General features: G+C 38.8%; 1 protein-coding gene across 7 annotated transcripts in view; it reads right to left on the bottom strand.

Moving 5' to 3' along the window:
- The window catches only part of LRRC4C (leucine rich repeat containing 4C), a 1,197,418-nt gene that overhangs the window by 412,928 nt on the left and 762,747 nt on the right, over positions 1 to 21,743 (bottom strand). For 6 of the 7 annotated variants that reach the window (XM_044259107.1, XM_044259106.1, XM_044259113.1 and 3 more), the window contains exon 5: positions 17,829 to 17,959. The exons of the other annotated variant lie outside the window; for it this stretch is intronic. The gene's annotated coding sequence lies outside the window, so the exon portion shown is untranslated. The remainder of the gene's footprint in view (positions 1 to 17,828; positions 17,960 to 21,743) is intronic. 7 annotated transcript variants of the gene reach the window in all.

The raw sequence follows: 21,743 nt of genomic DNA on the forward strand, positions 1-21,743 counted from the left end.
TCTGAACACTAAAGATACCTCAGTAAACACGATAAAGTCCGTGTCAGCATGGGGCTCACATTCTGATGAGAGAAGACAGTAATCATCAAGCCAAAAATATCCAATGAGCTAAAAGTGGATGTTTTGTAGGGGGGAAAAAAAAAGAGGGGATCAAGGTAAGTAGAACACAACAATGGGCAGTCCATTAGCTGGGTTGGAGGAAGTTTCTTTGCAAAGATGTGGAGCTGAGACCTGAATGATGTGGATGAACCAGAGGAAGCAGCTCAGGCAGAAAAACCAGCATGTGTAACAATCCTAAATAAGGAATGACTTTGGGGTAGCCGAGTGGTTGAGAGAATGCTCTTGTAGTTAAACTTTGTGAAGAAGCAACAAGTTGCGGGCACTGAAGTCAGGATGGGTAGCAGGGCTCTGTTTCCAGAGATAGTCATAGAGGCCACCATAAGATGCTTGGCTATTGTCTTAAAAGCAAGAGGGCTTCATGGGGAGGAGATTAAAAAAGAGAATATAATGATCTTACTTAGGCTTTAGGAAGATCATGCCAGCTGTTGTGCAGATAAAAGACTACAGGAGGATGAGAATGGAAATAAGGCATCCAGTTAGGAAACTGTTATGTTTCAATTACAAAAATGTGCTGCATTGAATTACACATGTTTGAATTACAAAAATAAAAACTAAAATGCATACTGATGCTCATTGCCCACAAATGTCACAGAGTTTTGGATTTTGTTTGTTTGTTTGTTTTAGTTATATTTTCCTTGTCTGTGACTTTCACTGTTGACTTTTTGTGTTTATAAGAATGTTCATATACCTCATATTATAGACCTCTCAGGTGAATGAGATTGTAAAAAAAATTAAAACAATTAATTCCCACCAACAGATATAGCTGAACATGCTGAGGGCAGAAAACTCGGCTGATATAGTCAAGGGCACCTTCTAGAATCGGATGCATGGAGAGATATGACTGGGACACAGGACTCCTGACTTCCAGCTGAATGATCTCTCTGTATACTGTCTTGTTTTATCTATAATTAGAAACAGCTCAGAGGCTCTTTCTAAATAAAACAATATCTGATCCTAACCTTTCCACTATATTATGTTTCCATCTGTTATTCCCAACAATTATAGATCTTTAAATATTTCCTGTGGGTTAGGACATCTTCCCAGAGTGAGGCGTTCAGGATTCTTGGACAACAGGTTCTTATGAAGAGTGAGAGCTGGATAGATTCCGAAGCCCCATCTTAAGAATAAAGGGAGTCCAAAAGGTTTTCCAAATCACCTGGCTAACAGAACCTTCCTCTAGATCAGTGATTCCTCTGTGCTCTTTGGATAGATGCTTTTTTTCCCTACATAGCTGGCTACTTCACCAAAATCTGGAACCCTAACTCCTTCCTGAAGGAGTTTCACTACACAATCTCCTGATCTCTCCCTTAGTCTCTACTATTGCATATTTCCCTCCTTAACGAAAGGTTATCATGTCCTATATTATAGGAAGTGTGCTACCTGATTTAATACAGGCAGCACAAGCAGTAGCAGTTAACTTACTATGTGAAATAGATTTTTTTTTTTTCAAAGATACTAATGGAAGGGGTGCCTGGGTGGCTCAGTCGGTTAAGTGTCTGCCTTCAGCTCAGATTATGATCTCAGGGTCCTGGGATCGAGTCCACATCGGGCTCCCTGCTCAGTGGGGAGCCTACTTCTCCCTCTCCTTCTGTGAACTCTCTCTCTCCTTCCCTCCCTCTCCCTCTCTCTCTCTCTTTCAAATAAATAAATAAAATCTTTTTTAAAAAGACACTAATCAAAAGGTGCCAGAATTAATCCCTGTCCATCCAGATGAATACTTCTCAGTATTTGCTGAGAAGTAACAGTAGATGATAACTCAGTAGGTCAAAGTTTTGTTACGGCCTCGGGAAGGAAAGGGCTCATCCATGAGCCAAGCCAAGATGACTGGACCAACAGTATCTATAGGAAAAGAAGTGGAGTTCAATTATGGGCTGGGGTTGAGAGCTGAATGCATCTTAAAAGGGGACCAGAAAGGGAAGGACAGAGCTACATAATAGTACAAGGGCCCATTTATCAGAACGGAAATCAGGGTTTGGGTTTGGAGAATGAGATAAAAGCCTGTTTAATTAAATTGAGATGCCAGTCTCAAATGTTGAAACTGAATCCCTTCCATATAAGGTTAGGGTTGGTCCTAGAAATAGGACCAGAATAGCTGGGATGGCAGAGGCTCAGTGGGGGGAAATCTGAAGGTCTTGGTTTTAACATAAGCATTGGATTACTTTTCAAAAAAACACTCTAGATGCAAATAATATTTATCATTATAGTAGTATTTTACATTAAAAATGAGATAACCACTGAAAATGAGGTGCTTATAAATATTTTTTGCAAATAGATAATTGCCTTCATTCCAGTCTACCCACATTCATTTGATCCTCTACAAAAATGTGTTCACTAAAACCCAGCCTGCAATTAGACTTGAAATTGTTTGGTTAAAGTAAGATAAAACAAGGGTCTCCAGGGTGGTTATTAGTACCCTGAGCCTTGGGATTGAGGATTCAGAAGAATATCACTCTACTAAGTTTTAGCTCTCAATGACGTAAGTCACTTAACTATATCCAGGTTTCATTTCTCCATCTTTAGGATATTATAGAGAATGGTAAGGTTTCAAGATTTCTTTTTGCAAGCCAAGATGCTCTTCAACAGACAAATGGATAAAGAAGATGTGGTCCATCCATCAGAAAGGATGAATACCCAACTTTTATATCAACATGGATGGGACTGGAAGAGATTATGCTGAGTGAAATAAGTCAAGCAGAGAAAGTCAATTATCATATGGTTTCACTTACTTGTAGAACATAAGGGATAGCATGGAGGACATTAGAAGAAGGAAAGGAAAAGTGAATTGGGAGAAATTGGAGGAGGAGACGAAGCAGACAGACTATGGACTCTGAGAAACAAACTGAGGGTTTTGGAAGGGGGGGTGGGAGGTTAGGGTACCAGGTGGTGGGTATTAAGGAGGGCACGGATTGCATGGAGCACTGGGTGTGGTGCATAAACAATGAATCTTGGAACACTGAAAAATAAAATAATAATAATAATAATAATATTGTTTTTATTATTATTAGAATTATAAAAAAAGATTTCTTCTTACAGTGGTGCTTTATTTATTTAACTTAGAAAGGCAAAATCCACTGGTATTTTCTAGATCACAGACATTTTTATTAGTGTTCTTGGTGTTTTAAAAAATGTTCTGGTTTTGCCTGTCCTCCTTTACAGCACACCACTGCCCTCCCCACCCCTCCCCCCCTCCACGATAGCTGGCCACAGGAAAGTAACTGTCATTCTCTACACGTTCCCAGAAACTTTCACACTTCCATGACTTTGCGTATGCTGTTCCCTTTGTTTGACAAATTTGTCCTCCTTCCGTCAGTCTAAGATAAACCTGTTTCTTCTTTTAGACTCAGCTCCAGCTTTGACTCTGCCTGAAAATATTTGAAGGTATTTGTTTTACCTAGAGCTGAGTTTGATGCCTCTCTTTTAATTTTCCCCCAAATCCTAAGTCTTCCGGATGATAGTAAGTTTCATAAATAATTGTTTTGTTGTCCATTTACCCAACACATTGGGGAGACCTAGTACAGGGCACAACACAGGAAATGTTTGCAGTAGATATTTCCTGGATGAACTGACTAATGGTTTGACAGAGGGCAACTTGGACAAGAGACACATGCTAAAACCTCAGGTTTCGCCCCTACTCCAGCTTCTCATTTTATTTTATTATTTTTTAAACTTTTCATTTAAATTCAATTTTGCTAACACAGAGTACATTATTAGTTTCAGGGATAGAACGTGGTGATTCATCAGTTGCATATAACAACCAATGCTCATTGCATCACATGACTTCCTTAATGCCTGCCCATCACCCAATTACCCTATCCCCCATCTCCTCCCCTCCAGCAGTCCTCACTTTGTTCCCTAGAGCTAAGAGTCCCTTATAGCTTGCCTCCATCTCTGTTTCCTCATTTGTATAATGAGGATACAAATAGGAAACTTATGTTTCAATTATAAAAATGTGTTACATTGAATTACATATGTTTAAATTACAAAAGTAAAAACTAAAATGCACACTGATGCTCATTGCCCACAAATGTCACAGAGTTTTGGGTTTTGTTTGTTTGTTTGTTTTAGTTATATTTCCATTTGTATAATCGAACCACACAGTCACCTTGTAAGAATTAACAGTGATAATGGTTATAGACTATTTAGCACAAAGTTGGTACATTATAAATGCTCAGGGAAGAATGGCTACTTGTTAGATTTTTTTTTAATGCTTCTATCTGAATTTATGAGATTTGGCTTCTGTGTTAAAATAGCCCGGTAGTTTACTGACACAGTAATGTGTACAGTTGAAAGGTGACAGTATGTATGTGAGAAACTATGTGTGTAACATAAACCATAAAATATCTTTTTTGCACTTGAACTATGCTGGAAAAAAAAAATCAGTCTTCCCAGGGAAATGTAGTTCAACGGATTCTGCTGTGTCCATCCCAAGGTTACAAGTCCTATCTTTATCTAGTCTAGGTCGAGACTTTTTATTTGCTTTTACAAAAGGAGATTCCAGACAGCAGACCAAGTCTCCCTCTGACTGCGGTTGCTTGGAGCTACTGGTAAGCCAGGGTAATAGTGGCAGGGTCCAGAAGACTACAAAATGGACCCTGCAAACTTGACAAATAAAGTAGGCATTGCAAGTACTCATGTACCATAAGTTTATTTGACTGTTATGCTATTCAGAGAGCCAAAATTTCTAAATACGTCTAGAGGTGATGTCAGGAACAATTGTGACCTGAGGGAAGGCGGCAGTCAAGCTCTCCCCCTTAAGTGCTGGGGAGCTGGGACAATAGTACAAATGCAAACCCAAACACCATATGGATAAATACTTTAAAATTGTAAATCAAGCTAACCAACTGTGAGATAAAATGTGTGCAAGCCTCCTATTCTTGACAAATGCCCCTTCATGCTAATCTAGAAGGCAGGCTTTAAATTTAGAATTCTCAGAAGCCTTGGAAATCAGGGCAGGAACTCGGGATAAGGGGAAGGCGGAGCTGGCTCCAAGTCCAGGCTTTACCTCCCTCTGTTTTCACCCGGCCCCTTCCTACATCACCGGGAGATGTGCACACAGACCTACAGGCAGCTCAACTCACTTATTGGAATTCCTTCCACATCTTCCTTCCCAGGCTCCTGCAAAAAGCTCTTCTTGGCTACCCTGAAACTGATGTGCATACAGAGGCCTATACATGCCCCCAGAAGGGTTTACATCACCTCTTGGGTCCCTGAGGGCTGGAGTGCCATCTAGAAAGCTATATCATGGGGGCTTAAGACTCCTCTCCCCATGGACTGGGGCACAGTCAAAGGAGAGGAGAGTGTTCTCCTCTAAAGTAGGAGCCCAAGGCAAGAGCCTCTCATGTGCACCATGGCAAAAAAAAATCAGCCTTTTGCAGCACAGGGTATGGAAGAAAAAAAAAAAAAAGCAGACACTATACAGCTTAAGAAAAATCTCAGTCTTCTAGCCTGCAAGTGTTATGTGAGTGAGATGAAAGGGACAGAAAGAACATAAAATAAGTGCGTGTCATAGGCTAACCAACTGTACAGATTTTCCTGGGACTAAGGGATTTCCTGGGAGATGGGACTTTTGGTATGAAGGCTTGTAAAGTCCTATGCAAACTGAGATGTGTCCATCTCGATGTCTTTATAATTCCAGGCCTCCAAAATTATCTTACTAGAAACAATTTTCGTCACCGGAAAGGGCCTATAAGTGGGTATAGAAGTATCTGATTTCTAGTCTGAAGTGTACTCCTAATTAGCTGCGTGAATTTAAGCCTCTCTAGCTGGGTTTCTTCTATAAAATGAAGAATTGGTTTTCTGCAAGATCTAAGTTGGGATATTCCACAACGTACCGGAGACTGAAATGACAGAATTTTTCTCATCAGTGGAAAACAACAGTAATCACAAGAATGACATATTTCTAGGGATAAGCAAATATTCTTCAGTGATACCACTCTAACAAACACGTGGAAAAAAACCACCCACAGCCATGGGCTGGATCATGTAGATGGACAGATTGCAAAATGTGGCTGCATTTCCGCCCAGTCTCATTCAATGGGTGCATTTTCCTTCTTATAAAATTATATCCTGATAAATAACATGCAAAATAGCTCACACTGAAGACAAATCACAGCCTTCTTAGACACATTCTCACTTTCTTGTATTTTCTTCCAATTTATCTTTATTTTTCTGCTGCTGAGCAGTAAAGCAAATGACAAAGAAATATGGCCCTGGGAATTGTTTGTTGTTTTAATTTTATAAAGGAAACAAAGTAACAGAAAGGTCTTCAATAGACGGATGAAGGAAGATAAAATATCTGAACGGACTGAGGGTTCTTTGCCAGAAAAACTCGAGGACAGCAGGTATCAACCGCTGACATTTTATTCCTAAATCATTCAGCCAAGCTGATGGATGGGTCTAGTAGCTGATGTCTGGAATCAGGACCTTTTGTCATTGCCTTGCTTTTATGACTTAAATGTGTACTCCTAGACCAGTTCTTGTTTTCTAATTCTTGGTCTTGCCTCTCCTACTGCCTTCACTTTGATAACCACTATGTTGGTCTTCAAGAGTGTTTAGGGGCACTGGCTGATCCCTGAAAATGGACATTTTGCCCAGGTCTTCTGGGGTCCCCAAAAGGAGCTTTTATGACAGCCCAACTCTCTAAAGAAAAAAAGACTCAATGTATTTAATGTACATTTGTATACACAGAACAATTCCATTGTGATAGCCAAACAGCATGGCCTGACACTAAGAGAAAGGCATGTTGAGATTTTTAGAATGTGGGCAAACCAAAGCTAACACTCTTAACCTGGAGCTGAAGAAGACAACTGCTACTTGGCCTTATTGGGGGTGGAAAAATGGGGGCGGGGCTATGGAAAAGCCAACCTCTCCAATCACTGAGAACCTATAACACCTATAAAAACCTCTCTATTGTTCCATAAAACTACAGTGCAGATTAAGGGAAGGTACTCAATTATTAGACGGTGCATGTACTTTATGCCACAAAGAGGCAATTTTGAAAGGGAAACAGGCATTATTAGTAACTATGTCAGGATCACAGGAATAAGCCAGGTCTTTTTCAGGCAAACCTGGACATACAGTTACCTTATGACCTGATACCGCCATTCACGGTACACCACTAATTTGGTACGGGTGCAGGATAGGGAGAGTGGACAAAGAGAGGTGATGTTGACCCTCAGAGGACGTTTGGCTATATTCAAGGACATTTTTGATCGTTACAGCTGGGGGGAAATGCTACTGATACCAAATCAGTAAAGACTGGGGATGTTGCTAAACCTCTTACAATGCATGGTACTGTCGCTGGCAGAATAAGAGCAAAATGGCGCATGCGCTTTGAGGAACAAGATGTGATTGGCTGACAGCTTATGTAAGAGGTGCATGAACACTGCGGACCCTTAGGTGGTGGAAGGGAATGATCATGCGCGCGCTGCATGTAAGGGCTGCTCATTGGCTGTTACAAACCATATATATATGTGTGAACTTCCGTGTAGGGGAGGAGCGCGGGGCCACGGGAGCGGTGGACCAGCACGGGTTCCCGGCGCTGCGGCATGGTGCAGGGGGCGGAGACACCACCACCACCACCACCACCACCCCCCCCCCCGCCCCGTCGGGGGGGCTGCTTGGAGCAGGGCCTCCCAGGGACAGGGCTGCCCCCAGATCTCGGCCCAGGAGAGCGCAATAAAGAAGCTTGCCACCCTGTGTGCCCCCGGGTCGGTCTTGATGGTGAGAGCGACACGGTACGGTCCCTCAGAAGAAAATAAAATTATCTGACCCCAAATGGCCATGGTGCTGCTTTTGAGAAACCTATTCTATATCCTCTAAAACCTCCCAAAGTTTCTTAAACTGCATGATCTTTTATTTTCTTGCTTCTTTGGTGAGGATTTGACTCTCTCTCAACCCATCTCTCTTTCCTGTATCTGAACTTTCCTCCAACATATGGCCCCTGGTAAGCGGGTAAAACACAGGGAAACTTTACATATGTGTGGCAAAGTATTTTTGATCAGGGAATATACCTGGGGAAGGATGTAACCTTTTAACATTTCAGTTATATTTAAAATCTAGATCTCTTTACTTTTATTCACTCCAACTACAGGTATCTATTGTCCACCAGGTTGAAGATGCTTTTACATAAGATAATCCCATGTGTAATAATTTTTTAGTCATAAAATGACTTGCTTCTTACTTTTCTACCTGAGCACCACACACACACACACACACACACACACACTGAGAATAAAAAAGATTAGAAGTAAAATTTCATTTGTGGTAGAAAGATAAGTTCTCCCACATCCCACCACTAAAAAAACCTCTCGGCTCTTGAATTTTTAATGGGATGTTGAGAAGTGATAGCAATTTTAATAGTACACATGGCAACCTAGATCCAAACTTTCTACAGATATTTTATAAATGTCAAAAACGAATCAATAAATCTATAAGGTGCAATTTTAATTGGACCAAAGATTGTCTGTTTTGTTCATTGCTAAATAAACAGCACCTAGAAGAGAGTATCATCCATGGTAAGTATATGATTCATGTTCCCTTGTTAGTGGTGCTCTTGTCTACCTTAAACTTCTTGGACAAAAAGTCTCTTATCACATAAATCTCTTAAAAAGTGTGTTAGTTTGAAGTCACTGGCTTAGTTAGCCCAAAATAGACAAAGTGATAGAAAATACAGTACATATTCTAGGTAAGCATTAAAATTAGGTTTATGGAAATATCTAGAACTTAAACAGCAACAAGCTACTGTGGTCTTTAAAAAAAAAAATCTTGCTAAGGTATAATTGCATACCATAAAATTCACCCATTGCAAGTATTAAAAATTCTATGCTTTTTAGCGAATTTCTAGAATTTACAATCATCACCACAGTGCAGTTTTAGGGTATTTCCATCATTGCGAAATGTTGTCTGCTGCTTATTTCCAGTTGATGTCTGCCCACTCCTCTCCACCATTATCTATATGTCTTATGTATTTGGACAAGTTGACTCTCCAAGCCAACAAGGAGTGACCCTCCAAAAAGAGTGCCCCCCCCAGAAGAAAGTAGTATATAAGACCCCTCTATTCCTTTTGCTTTCTGCCCAAAGTTCACATCAATCACAGTAACTCATCTGAGATTGGCAGACTGGTTGAGGACCAGGTGCAGAAAGAGCTGAAGCGAGGCCCAAGACTAAGGGAAAGGGGAGTGAGAGATTTGCTTTGGTCAAGCATGCTTCTCTGGAGTGTGTGTGCACACATGTGTGTGTGTGTGTGTGTTTCAAAGTGGAAGGATTTGAGAAATAAAATGGTACTGGCTTTAGGATAAAATCCCAAAACTGAGAATATGAGTAAGATAACAATGGTTGAAGAATTGATAATAAAGCATTCTCAAGTTTGATCAATTTTCAAATCTTTTCATTTTACTTTCTAAATAGCCCCTTAATCTATCTATTTTCCTCCATGTCACTTCTTCCACCTTCATCCAGGGAACCAGTATCTCTAGTCAACATTATTATCACAGGGTGTTAAACCGCTTGCTCAAACTCCAGGACTGCCCTGGCCAATCAGGCCTTTACATAGACAGTGAGTAGTAATGAGTAATGTTTCTTTAACTCATATTTGAACATAGCACTCTCCTTGAAGCCAGCCACTACCTTCTTATCATCCCATTGCTCTGGGATGTAAGTGTATTGATGGGGTCCCTGTTGACGACTATATCCTCACCCCTCACTATTCTTCATTCCTAAGCACCCCCCTCTATTGAAATATTTCATTTTCTGACGTATAAGTGGCTCTTTGCTTCACATTTTATAGTTTCTGAAAATCGGAGTGTTTACCATAGATTCTAGAGTAACACCCTTCCCAAAATATCAGGATATAAGATCAATGCACAGAAATCAGTTGCATTTCTCTACACCAACAACAAGACAGAAGAAAGAGAAATTAAGGAGTCAATCCCATTTATAATTGCACCCCAAATCATAAGATACCTAGGAATAAACCTAACCAAAGAGGCTAAGAATCTATACTCAGAAAACTATAAAGTACTCATGAAAGAAATTGAGGAAGACACAAAGAAATGGAAAAATGTTCCATGCTCCTGGATTGGAAGAATAAATATTGTGAAAATGTCTATGCTACCTAAAGCAATCTACACATTTAATGCAATTCCTATCAAAGTACCATCCATCTTTTTCAAAGAAATGGAACAAATAATTTTAAAATTTATATGGAACCAGAAAAGACCTCGAATAGCCAAAGGGATATTGAAAAAGAAAGCCAAAGTTGGTGGCATCACAATTCCAGACTTCAAGCTTTATTACAAAGCTGTCATCATCAAGACAGCATGGTACTGGCACAAAAACAGACACATAGACCAATGGAACAGAATAGAGAGCCCAGAAATAGACCCTCAACTCTATGGTCAACTAATCTTTGACAAAGCAGGAAAGAATGTCCAATGGAAAAAAGACAGCCTCTTCAATAAATGGTGTTGGGAAAATTGGACAGCCACGTGCAGAAAAATGAAATTGGACCATTTCCTTACACCACACACAAAAATAGATTCAAAATGGATTAAGGACCTCAATGTGAGAAAGGAATCCATCAAAATCCTTGAGGAGAACACAGGCAGCAACCTCTTCGACCTCAGCCGCAGCAACATCTTCCTAGGAACATCGCCAAAGGCAAGGGAAGCAAGGGCAAAAATGAACTTTTGGGATTTCATCAAAATCAAAAGCTTTTGCACAGCAAAGGAAACAGTTAACAAAACCAAAAGACAACTGACAGAATGGGAGAAGATATTTGCAAATGACATATCAGATAAAGGACTAGTGTCCAAAATCTATAAAGAACTTAACAAACTCAACACCCAAAGAACAAATAATCCAATCATGAAATGGGCAGAGGACATGAACAGACATTTCTGCAAAGAAGACATCCAGATGGCCAACAGACACATGAAAAAGTGCTCCATATCACTCGGCATCAGGGAAATACAAACCAAAATATCTGACATGGAATGGATGATGCGCTGAAGATGTCATAAAATTGAGGAAACATAATACTTTCAATTTTTTAAGATGTACCATGCTCTTTCTTGTTTCTCTTCTTTCCAACTGCTGTTCTCCCTGCCTCAAATATTTTGTGTAGCTCACTTCCACTTATTTTCACTATAAACTTGATTTTACTTTTTCAGAATTCAGTCTAATTGACAATTCCTTAAAGAGGTCTTTCTTGATGTAATTGAAGACTGGGTTAAGTAGACGTCCTATGTTTTATTCTATTCATTTTTGTATATCCAGCCTCATTTCCATACTGACTCACCAACTGACCAAAATGTACAAATGAACAAAACTAATAATTCAGTTAATCCCAGTGCAATTCACTGACTCACAGAATTGTGAGCTAAATAAGTGCTTATTATTTTAAACCTGTAGGCTTGAGGCAATTTATTAGGCAGTAGAATCTAACTGATATAGCTCATAGATAAGGGGCCCTAGATTATGTGGTGTGATTTCTCATCCTGGGTAGTGGCTTAGGACCCAATGTCAACCAAAGTTCATGTCTTTCCCCAAATAAAATAGACTAAGGCAGAAGCTATTAGAACTGAGAATCATTCACACACACACACACACACACACACAGATTCATATCTATATATACCATCATATATATACATGTATATGTATACTGTGATATATATATATATATATGCAGAGAATCATATATACCTACAGAAAATCATGTATATATATGTATACCACCATATACACGTACATATATATATACACCAAAATATCTGTCTCTATATTTTAACATGATATATAATATATATTAATAGTTATAAAAAGGTAAAATTCCATGTTTCAATCAATGAACACTTACTGCTTTTAATATCTTAGTAAACATAACTGCAATCCCAATGAAATTTTATCTTATTATCGAGATCACAGAATGAATAAATAAAAGCACTAAGACTACAGTAAGGCCAAGAACAGTGTCTTTGCACAAGAGTGTGGATTTGTTCATGTCATTGTCTCAGTGATATCATTGGAAACACAGAGCTTCCTCAGAAGCCTTTCAGTTCCAAGCAGAGATATCCTTTCCTATCATGCACAAGTGAAAAAAAAAAAAAAAAAAGTCTGCTCACAGAGAAAACAAATACTACACGTTATCACTAACAGGTAGAATGAAAGAGTCAAACTCATAGGAATAGAGAGTAGAAAGGTGATTACCAGTGGCTGAGAAGTGGGAGAAATGGGGAGATGGTAGTCAAAGGGTACAGGCTGAGGATTTTAGACGGGAGAGGAGTGAGGGTATGGGTGAACCCAGTGATGTGTATTAAGATTGCATGGAGCACTGGGTGTTATAAATAAACAATGAATCTTGGAACACTACATCAAAAAAACTAATGACATATTATATGGTGCCTAACATAAAATAATAAAAAATTTAAAAAGTTTTTAAAAAGTACAAACTTCTAGTTATAAGACAATTAAGTTCCGAGGATTGAATGTACAGCATGGTGATTATAGTTAATAATACTGTATTCTATACTTGGAAGGTGTGAACACAGCAGATCTTAAATATTCTTATCAGAAATAAGAAATGGTAATTACGTGATGGCCATGCTATCGAACACTATGCTGGTAGTTATTTTGCAATATACATGTTATCAGATCAACTTGTTGTACACCTTAAACTCACACAATGTTATATGTCAGTTATATCTCAATAAACTAGGAAAAAGAAAAATAAACTTCTGCTAAGAGCCAGCTCTTTTAGGGAGAAAAATACCCTATTTTCTCGCTTTAGAGTTGCCAGCAGACAGGTGAATAGAAAGAGCATGTCTGATTTAATAATCTGACCCAACTTGATCTTTCTTTTTTCCTAAGGAGAAATACAATTATAATTATGTAAATGTTTGGATAATAAACGTTATCTATTTAATAATTATTTGAGTGTTCTTAGGATCATACCAAACCTCAGAAGAGCAGATGACAAAACTTAGGTAGAAACTTAACAATATATGTGAGCTTGGAATAATCTCTTCCTTCTTCCTTCTTCATGCTTAAAAGTTTCTAGCATTTTTTTTATTAAGTGGAAAAATTCTAAGTGTTAATACCACCACTTTCATATTACTGCTTTTCCATTGTTTTTTGAAGCACAAAGAAGGGATAGAGAATAAAGAAAACGATATAAAATCCTTGCATTTTGCAAGTTCTTCTCTGAACATGAAATATATATGTTCTTTTCTTGAATGTATCTGAAATTTCCTATCCCCAAAATGAATCAGCAATAATCTTTATCTTCTTCATTTTGTAAACATCCATAACCAGAAATAAATAAATAAATAAATAAATAAATAAATACACCCACCTACTGCATAGCATAACTCAGTGACATTTCATCTTTGCAATGAAATGCAGATGTACATTCACCATTAAGAGGCGAATCCTCCATGTCCAAATCTTTAATAGCTCAGTACTTCAGAAAGAATTGCCACTGATGAAATTTATGGCACTGATAAGAGCCCAATTCAAAAATCTCGACTTGGAAAAACAGGATTTTCATTTGAACTGGATAAATGGGCATTCACTTTAAAGCTTTCCCTCTCAATACTGTGTTCTGAAGTAGTGAAACAAGTTTTGATAGTTACCTTGGACTCAGTAATACTCCTTCTTTTTGTTAAATGAACTATTTCAGAGGTATTATTGCCACTTAAATACAACCTTGTACTCCAAGATAGTGTTCCAGCGAATAATTGTGCAAACAAGTAATACTGATATTTTTCTAAACTGTTTACTACCTTCATGCATCAAGCCTGGTCTTTTTGTTTTCATTCCTTTGCATGCATTCTGCTTTCTCTCTGAAACCATCGTCTTTGAGGCATGGCAACGTCCTTTACTAAACTTAAGCTGGCTAATTACACTAATTGACAATTGTTCCATCAAATGGCTATGCATTCAGGTATAGAAGTTCCAGTTAAAACTATAATTCAATGCAAATTCTATAGTAATCCATTTTCTATAAAACTGGAGCTTTCTTTTATAAAATCGACAATGAAAACAGCTTCAGGGCATTGGACCATACTATTTTCTTAGAAATGTTTCTGACAATATTGTTGATTTTCCTTAATACAATTGTCGTCAAAGACTAGTCATCAATTGTCGTAAAGACTCAACTAGGCTGAGTTCTCTCTGTAATTTAAACCTAGCCTTTGTTCTTAGCAGGGTTAGAGTTCGTTCTTTTATTTGTTTGTTTTGTTATGTTTTTATCCTGTGAATAGTAATTTACACAAGTTTGGTTTTATTTTTATATGAGAAGAAAGGTAAGTTGTTTTGCCACCTCCCAATAAAATATCCTGCAAAAGAGGGCTTAAATATCAAAAAGAAGGATAAAGTTATATGTGTGAAAAATTAAAGTTTCCTGAAATTTTATATGTGGATATATACATATCTAGTTAGGAAGGTTGAGAAAACAAACCTGGTTATCCCATTGGGGAAAGGCTTAAAAAATCAGGATCCATGTATTCTATGGGTAATTATATAACCATAAAACACGATGTAGATTAAGACTATGCTTTGAGACAGGAACTATTTGTAGATAATGTTAATTTGGGGAAAAAAAGAGAGAAGTGTATATACTAGTGTTTCTACAGTGTAAAAATATTCCTGCAGATCCTTAGATAATGACAGGGAATATGAAAAATAATAATACTTTTACATAAGGTTTTAGAATTCTGTTCCATGTTCAAACTAATTTTTAATTGATTTTACAACTGCAGAATTATAATACCAGATTTATCAAGTGATCCATGTTTTGTAATCAGCAGATAGTACTAAACAGTGACTCTCTACACTTAAAAATATTTAATGTTATAAGGAAAAAATAAATTGGCTGCCTACTTTAGTCACTGGCAGACTTAATCCAATCCACAGCATTTTTTTCAAAATACCGTCTGGCGAGCTGAACTTTCTTCTCCTTGTACTTAGTCCACTCCCTTATTCAGTGTCACTTTTTCTCCTGCACTCAGTTTTTCCCATTCTATAAGTTCCCACCTGAGGTTATCGAATGGCAGATACTTTGAAATGCCCAGCCTTTGACCCGTGCAATTCCACACATTCTAAACTACCTCATTCTTCTTATTCACTCTTTAGTTCTACTTGTTTGACTATACCACAGCTGCTGTAATAATAAACAACAACAAAATCATCACAAAAGTTCAAGGGAGAGACTGCAGTAGAAAGGAAGGAGTTTTACATTTTATTATTATTATTATTATTATTATTATTATTTTAAGATTTTATTCATTTCTTTGTCAGGGAGAGAGAGAGCACAACCAAAACAGGGGAAGAAGCAGGCAGAGGGAGAAGCAGGCTTCCTGCTGAGCAAGGAGCCTGATGTGGGGACTGATCCCAGGACCCTGGGATTGTGATCTGAGCCAAAAGCAGATGCTTAACGGACTGAGCCACCCAACATCCCACGAGTCTTACATTTCAATATGTTTCATAGTATCCATTTCCTGCATTTTGAACACGAGGTTCTGGATTTTGTGTTGCACTGAGATGCACATATTTTGTGCCTTGCCTGTCTATCTCTAATCATCTTTATCACTCTGTGTCTTGGCTGCTTCATATCCTTGCCTGACATATCCCACCCCCAATTTTTCTCATTGAAAATCCCTACTCGCTGCAACTCAGTGTCCTCTCTTTCTCTCCATCCTGGTGGCTCAGTCCAGCTGTGTCCTAACCCTGTGGATGTTCTCTTGGCATTCATGGTCCTCTCTCCTGCTTCCTCAGCATGTTGTACTTAGTTCTTGAGCCAAACCCACCACACTGTATCTTTGGAGTATATTTCTCTCATGTAATTGTGAATACATGGAAGTCGAGGGCAAACTTCAATTCCACTTTTTCCCTAGTACAGAGGGACTCAATGATGCCTAATACATTTATATGCCATCAGGACAAAGGAGAGAATAAAATGTAAAGCTCTTAAGACAGGAAGAACAACTCAGATGTGTGGCAAGAAAACATGCTCACTAGGGCGTGGCTGGAGACTAGCACTGGTCCTCCATGCTAAAGCTAGAGAGAGAACAAAACTGCTGAAGTCCCTCTAGTTGGTCAAGGCTGCAAAGGTAACAGGGATGGAAGAACAAAAGATTTAAAGTAAAAACTCATTTATCAAACACCTCCTTTGTGCCACTTTTCACATCACTTAGTACATAGCCTCATGTGGTGCAGGGTACCTCTAGGGAGGCATGGTACTATTGAAATTTTGAACCTGTTAACTCTTCGTGGCACTGGCAGACTTGTCCACTGTAGGATGTTTGGTAACATCACTGACCTGTTCTCACTAGAAGCCAGTAGAACATCCCCCTAAAGTGATGACAATTAAAAATAGTCCCCAACTAAATAAATCACGGAAATAGCAGAAAGAGTTGGATTTTGAAGGGGTATAAGAATGGGTTGAGAATAGGAGCATCTCAGCAGGTCTTTCTATATCCTAAAATTGGAGGATTAAATATCTCCCTACACTCACCCTATGTCACTATGGTACTTTGTAAAATATAGGAGTTGAGGCTCACCCCAGGGCTGGGAAGGAAACACAAGGGAAACTAGGATTAAATAAGACACCCAGTTGCAAAACTGTTTCCAGTGAGAAACTAAGTAACATTTTAAATACATATGTATATATTTTATGCATATAAAATTTATACACACACACACACACACACACACACACACACTTAAAGACACGGAGTTTGTTGACTGAGATCTGAATTTATAATCTCTTAGTTTACTTATTTGGTATGGAAAATGGTATGGGAAACATACCATTTTCCAAGGTATGTTTTATTGTGCCCATTTGAAAGAGAAGTAAATTGAGTGTCAGCAAGTTTAAGCCGTGTCTGAAGGTTATTAGCTTTGTCAAAATGACAAATGGTTATTACGTGCCTATTGTGTGGTGGGGTTTGTTGGACGATTGTACAACGATGAGCCAATACAGACACACACCTGGCCTTGTGGAGCAATTAAATACTCACACACTTAACTGTAAATGGTAAGTGGTGACACAGTACATGACAGGGGAGCCTGATCTAGTGGCAGAGGGCAGAGAAGCTTTTCTGTAGAAAGGAATAAATCGGAGCTACACAAGGCAGTATATCTCCGAGGCATCAGAATCAGCTAGAGGGATGGCAGAAACACAGATTCCTGAGCCCCCTTCCTAGAGCTTCTAATGGATAAGACTGGGGTGGACCTGAGAATCTGCATAATGAACACATTCCCACTGGATCAAGTGCTACCAATGGTGCTGGTTTGGGGACCACTCCTAGGGAATCACTGAATGTTCCACGCAAAGCAAATCATGTGGGCAAAGCCTGCAGGGAGAAAAGGGACCTAGACCATTCTGTGCTCCTCCCATACTGTGCTAGAAACCCCTGTCTTTTTACATATGGAAAACCTGCCAGGGGGGTTTTCAGCCTCTGTGGGTTAAGCCTCTGCCTTCAGCTCAGGTCATGATCTCAGGGTCCTGGGATCGAGCCCCACATCGGGCTCTCTGCTCAGCAGGGAGCCTGCTTCCCCTTCTCTCTCTGCCTGCCTCTGCCTACTTGTGATCTCTGACTGTCAAATAAAGAAATAAAAATTAAAAAAAAAAAAAAAAACCTGCCAATGAAGTTTCAGTACATTTATCGCTCTAAGTAAACAGCAGAAGGGGCAGCAACACCCACCTCTTGAAACTTCCGGTCAGGCCATCTCTACCCTCCCAGGGGGTCAGGCCACTCTGCTGTCTCCCACCCTGGGACTTGGGGATTGCTTCCAAGGTTGCGATCCAGAGAAAGGCGAACTGCAGCCCTGGTACCTAAAAAAAAAAAAAAAAAAAAAAAAAAATTTTAAAAAAAAAAAAAGGTGAGCCAGCTCTGCCTGGCGTATCTTGTCTTTGGTTGAGAGAGTGCTGACTATTTTAAGCAACACTGTAGGATATTCTTCCTCTTCTTTGAGAGGGAGGACTTAATCTTACTGAAAACACATTCTTTCTCTCAAGAGTGCCCTTGAACTAATACAGCAGAAACTCTAACTCCAGTGGGGCTTTCTGATACGCCTTTGAAGAGGGTAAATTTACTAATCAATACAAATTACAATTTCTCAACTGGCAATTCTGCAAGCCAGGCACAGCCTCGGCTACTTTATTATTCACAGTCTGGGCTTCCAGGACTGAAACAGAGAGAAACCACAGAGAGGGACTCTATGCAAATATGTCAAACAAAGGAAGAGATTGTTTTAGAGGGGTTCAACGTGGGAATAATTATATGACTGGGCATAAAATGTACATTCTTAAAAGCTACATTGGCTTAAACCATTTTAGAGAGGGTTATCAAGCATTATGCTAATTTAGGATAGGGGCTAACGATCTCTCAGAGAAGTTTCTCTTTTCCTCCCTGTCTGTTCCTTGCACACTCTCTATACGCATGCACACACATACACAATTTGTATATATAGGATACATGAGTATCAATTATACATACACATATATACACATATATGTATCTATATGTATCTATATATGTGCATTTCTCATATCTCTGATAAGGGAGAAATAGGAAAACACAGAAATAGACGTGTGCAATGATGTCATGAAATTTATGCTGACAGCCTAATTTTTAGTTCTTGCATTCAGTTACTGTGTAGCTCTGGATGAAACATCACCTGTTCTACCCCTCAGCGAGAGACCTGATGAGGATAAAGACTTTCCTGGGTCGATACTTCCTGAATATGGGCTGAAAATTTACTTAGGGATGTATTCCACCTTCTAAAATTTCTTCCCCCTGGGCGCCTGGGTGGCTCAGTGGGTTAAGCCGCTGCCTTCAGCTCAGGTCATGATCTCAGGGTCCTGGGATCGAGTCCCGCATCGGGCTCTCTGCTCAGCAGGGAGCCTGCTTCCTCCTCTCTCTCTCTGCCTGCCTCTCTGCCTACTTGTAATCTCTCTCTGTCAAATAAATAAATAAAATCTTAAAAAAAAATAAAATAAAATAAAATTTCTTCCCCCTGCCTATGAAGATTGAAAACTCTTCTTTTTTCACATTTTTTAAAAAATCCCTATGCCTCCTTTTAATTGAAATGAAAATCTTATAATATTCCTTGGAGTTATTTAAAACTTAACCATAATTTAAATGTGACTAAAATAAATCAAAGAATAGATAATTATAGGTGGAAAATCTATTTTGAAATATGTAGATCATATTCTTCGCAAGTACATGGAATGAGTAATGAGGTGGAACAGGTTCATTGCTGAAGCTTAGGAAGCTCCAACACTATCTAGGTCGTCACTTTCAACATCACAATTCTTGGCCTGCTTTGTTTTCCAACAAAGTCTCTCCATCTCTCCTGGACCCTCCCACACCCACGAGCCCCTTTATCCCCAAAATCTCTGTAGTGGACTCTACCATTGTTCATTCAATGTTAGCTCTTTAGCGGCTGGGAGAGATATCGACCCTTTGCTCTGTGTTCAGTCCTGTATGATTCTGGGTTCGTTACATACATCATCTTGTATAATCCCCAGGCCTCCCTCTGAGGGAGGGAGAACAATTACCCTCATTTTATAGATGAGCAAACAGGAGGTCAGAGGTACTGGAGACGTTGCCCTAAGGTGTGTCAAACATTTGCAAAGCTTTCATTTGATTCCAGGTTTCCCTGACTAGGGATCGTCTGCTATTTTTACTATTCTGTATGGTCTCCCTCATGAACAGACAGGAAGAGCAGAAAACCAATGTTTATCAGTGACCTAGTGGGTGGTGGGTTATATACAAAAATTTGATATTTCATCTTATTCAATTCTTCAAATGCAAGGTAGAAAGTAGTATCCCTCGTGTTTTTTGTTTGTTTTGTTTTGTTTTATCCCGAGTTTTTAGGATAAAAAGAGGTTAAGTATCTTAGCTGAGATCGTACACTCATTATTGAACAAGAACTGAAACAGGAACACAGCTTGTCCAAACTGTGACTAACATCTCCGAGTTGGGATGGCTTCTGGTAACTCCAGTCATCTCTATACGTATTGGGCAATTTTCACAATAGCATATGATGTTTTCCTTGTTTTTTTAAAACATCAGTTTATATTTTATAAGGCCCTTTACAAAATCAAAAATAAGCAGAAAGAAAAAAAAATCCTTTATAACTGAGCTGTCCAGAAAATATTTCATTTGAATATGCACAAACATATACAATATATATAAATATAACTAAAAAGGGTTATAACAGATGAAAGTTTATTTTAGCTATTCCTTTACACAGTGAATTTTAATGGTTGCTTAGTTTTTTATCATATGGATTTATCAGAATGTATTCACTTCTCTTAATTAGCCATGCATAATTTATTTTCAATTTTCCCTTATGAGAACAGTGATGAATTAAATTCTAGGCTACACAGAACTTTATTTATAGTGTACAGGAAGGAGAGGGACATGTGTTTATTAAGCCAAACCAATAATAAAATGTTGCAAATTCAAAAACACTAAGTGTTATTTTAGAAATCCATCAATATATGGTGGTAACTAAGCATTCCAGTAGTAGAGACTGACCCAGATGGTGGAGGGAGAAACTGACTTGATGTAATATGAAAACGTTGTAAGTGTTGAATAATTCAACAGAGATTTTCCAGTACTTTCCAGAGTCTGCCTTAAGAAGTACAGCATGGCAGGGAACTTAAAGCCTATCAACTAGTCTAGTATTCTAAATGGTGTTGGTGTTCTTACTTGAACCAACATCCTTGGACCCCAGTGTGTCTCTATTTCCTCTCCTCTTGTTCCTCCTCCACTTTCTTTTCCTTTTCTTCTTCTTCCAACTCTTTCTCCTTCTTTAACCACAGAAACACTCACTGGCATATGAACTATGCAATCGATACTTCAATAATAAAGGCGGCCAACTCCTTTTTAAATATTATGATATCAGGGTGTTTTCCCTCTGACTTTACCTCCCGCTCCCAATTCAAACAGTTGCCTCTGTATTTCATTGCCTTGCAGGAGGTTCATAGCAACAGGAGACAGAAATGAATGTCTTTCTGCCTACCCACCCACGCCCCCCTACTCCACCTCCCCCAAATCCAAGATTTTCGAGGGATACTGAGAGCTTCGAAAGGAGGTAGAAGGGAAGGAAAGAGCATTTCTTGGTAATAGCAGAGGAGTCTGGACGAAGATGAGGGAAGGAGAATATATCTGTGGGGTAGGACCTGAACATCTCATTTCCTTTATAGCAAAACTAAGAGCTAGCAGAATGGTTGTAGGGTATATACAACCCCAAACAGAAGATGTTCATCCTCACAAAAATGTCCTGCGCTCCCAGTGAAACCCAGAACATCTGTCACCAAAGCTGAAAGGGTTATGGATATAGGAAAAAAGCAAGACTGTGGTTTAAACAGCAACAGCTAAGGGGAGGAGGACAATATTTTGGCATGGCGTAAAGCCCCAGAACCCAGAACAAAAACCCGGGAGTATCTTCCAAGAATGTGCGAGTTCCATCTAATCTACCATTCTTGTAAGATGGAGATTCAAAATTAGATTATTTGTTTAAAAGTATACAAATCTGATAGTTCTCACTCCTAACAAGTAGACATGTGATAGCCCTGAAAAATAGAAATAGAATAATTATAATAT

Source organism: Neovison vison, chromosome 7 (assembly GCF_020171115.1).
Source record: "Neovison vison isolate M4711 chromosome 7, ASM_NN_V1, whole genome shotgun sequence".
Classification (NCBI taxonomy): domain Eukaryota; kingdom Metazoa; phylum Chordata; class Mammalia; order Carnivora; family Mustelidae; genus Neogale; species Neogale vison.